The following is a 2,780-nucleotide window of genomic DNA, read 5'->3' as shown; positions in this document are numbered from 1 at the left end:
CCCTCAATGAGGACTGAACTAGACAAAAGGATCTTCTCCTCCTCCGCTCCTGTTTCCTGGAATATCTTACAAAAAGATCTGAAGCTCTCGACCTTGACCTCTCTAAGTGGCTTTAAGAATCTGTTGGACTTCTGGCAGGGACCAATGCAGACATGTTCCTGTTTTTAGTTTTCTACATTTGCCTTAGAATCTACCTGGTTTTTATTTTGTTACTTTTCAGGCCATACCACCCTGAACACGCCCGATCTCTTCTGATCTCAGAAGCTAAGCAGGGTTGGGCCTGGTTAGTGCCTGGAGGGGAGACCACCTGGGAATACCAGGTGCCGTAAGCTTGGGGCGGCTGTGGATGAGTGGTTAGAGCAGTTGTCCTCCAATGCGAGAGTTGGGGGTTCGAATCCACCAGCAGTCAAATGTCGAAGTGTCCCTGGGCAAGACACTGAACCCCTCATAGCCTCTGATGTGTGTCCCATCAGTGTATGAATGTGATCTAAATCACTGATTAGTCTCTTTAGAATGATTTGTTCAATTATACCATACCACTTTATTTATAAAGCACTTAAAACAGCTACAGGGCCAACCAAAGTGCTGTACAGACAAAACAACAGGTAACACACAAAGCAAAATACAAGATGAGGTAAATCAGAATATAGACAAAAAACGATGCAGATAATGACGACAAACCAGTGTAGAGCATACAGGATCAAAACACAGATCATCTGGTGTTGAAAGCTATTGAATAGTAGTGAGTTTTTAAACGGGACTTGAAAACCGAGAGGGAGGGGGCCTGTCTGACAAGCAGAGGTAACTTGTTCCAGAGTCTTGGTCCTGCTACAGATCTTTGTAGAGATTGTTGGATTTCATATTTTTATACCTTTTTATATTTCCTATCAAGCATTCAAATGTCATGTTATACAAAGTGTGTGTGTGTCTTTCTTCCAGGGTTGCACTATATTTATAGAAAATGTTTACTAATTCTAACTAGTTTACCTTTACATATGATCTTATATTAGCTAATGATATTTTACAAGTTCACATTTGATATATTACAAGCAATCAAATCATGCCAGATAGCAGACTGATTAACATAAATAAAGCTAGAACACATTTCTTTAATTTAGACTTAATATAGTTTGACTAAATAAAATCCCTCAGGTTCTCTCTTAATAATAACCATTAACATTTAATCATTGTTGAATACAGGGTCGGTTTAGCTGAAAGGACACGGTTAATTGTCACAGTAAGCTACAACAGCAACTAAACTAAAAAGTATAAAAAGGGATCAAGTAAGAACACGCAAACATGAGTTAGATAATAATTAATAGTTATTAATTATTCCTAGAAAGAAACTAACTTTAGAACAGAATCATTTGGTATCACTAAGGTATAATTAGGTTACAATGAAACAGCTAAAACAAAGAACCGATTTCGTGTAGGTCATAAAAGTACCTTATCTTATCTAAAGAATGTGAAGAGTCCCTGGGCAGAGCAGAGTAACCATGGCAACCTTTTCGGCTAAACCAATCAGAGAGCCCGAAGTGTCCAAATCGGTGATAAAACACAGCCACGAGAGAATACGTGCAGCATTTGCTGGAGAACGCATCAGATCAGGTCGGTTTTGGTAAATGCTCCTGTATGCATACAGATTTGTTGATTTTATGAACTCTGAATACTTGTAATCTGTTGTCCAATAAATCTTTTGAACTAAGGTGCCCGCTTCAGCTGTTTGAACACCATTAGTGGCCCTCGAGCCACAACAGATGGTGACCCCGAACGTCCAGCTGACGGGACCACAAATTGGATCGAGTTGATGCGGTACCCCCACAGAGAGAACTTTTGGGCCCATCATTTAAAAGGTAAGCGGATTTCACCTAAGTCGTAAAGACTCAAAAATTTCCGCCATTCGGCCGTAAACCAAATTATATGTTCATTTGTGGGTGTGCGTATCATCTCCAGAATAAAGATGATTGGTAAACTAATTTAAAGTGATTAGTGGAACTTCTGACGTACATATTACTTGTGTTCAGACTTGGGGGGTGCGTTCGTGGCTGCGTGCGTGTGTTCTGTGCACAGCTTTTAGATAGAACACGATTTAGAATCGTGGCGGAAGAAGACCGTGGAGTCTGCCGTTAAAGTGAATGTATATAGAAACACGTTCCTTTTGAATTCAGCGGGTTTTGGCTAACCAAAAGTTTACCTGACGAGGTAAACTTCCCAAATCTGGGATTTGGGTAAAGCTGTGGTGCGAGTTTTCCACTGTGGCTGTCGACTGGTCACTAGATTAAACTAAATTGTTAATGTGTCAAAGGGAGCGTTACAGTCTGGGACTATAGTACTAAATTTCCGGGCGATCTGGGATCGTCTTTAGGGTCAGGAGTTATATGTGCCGTGCTTTGCGATTGTTTCTGTCTGTGTGTGTGCTCTCTGTGTGCAACGGGGGGGGGGGGGGGGGGGGGGTGGGGGGGGGGGGGGTGGGGTTGCTTTGGGCTGCGTGTGTGTGTGGCGGACAGAGACGATTTGTTATCTCCCTGGTGGGGGAAGGTGCAGCCGTTCCTTTGTTCGCTGTCCTTCTAGGTGAAAGTGTGTGTGTCTTCTCTGTCTGTATCAGAGGACTCTGGCTGACTGGAGCATCCATATCCTGACCGAAAGGGGGCGCTGTTGTATAAGGCAAGGACAAGTCTGGACTCTGGGTTGTTTCATACCACAGACTTGTGTATTTGTTTTATTACAACTGCGGCCAGAAGTGCATGGAAATGAAAATATTTGAAAGCCGGAGTGTGTGA

The 2,780-nt window shown here is 42.4% G+C and overlaps 1 pseudogene; it reads left to right on the top strand.

The window, feature by feature from the left end:
* The first annotated feature begins 212 nt into the window (after positions 1-212).
* On the top strand, positions 213-332 carry LOC119425191 (annotated as a pseudogene).
* The last annotated feature ends 2,448 nt before the right edge of the window (positions 333-2,780 follow it).

Source organism: Nematolebias whitei, chromosome 18 (genome assembly GCF_014905685.2).
Source record: "Nematolebias whitei isolate Nwh7 chromosome 18, NemWhi1, whole genome shotgun sequence".
NCBI classification, from domain to species: domain Eukaryota; kingdom Metazoa; phylum Chordata; class Actinopteri; order Cyprinodontiformes; family Rivulidae; genus Nematolebias; species Nematolebias whitei.
Note: the sequence above shows the minus strand (reverse complement) of the source record. Positions and strands in the feature narration are given on the sequence as shown.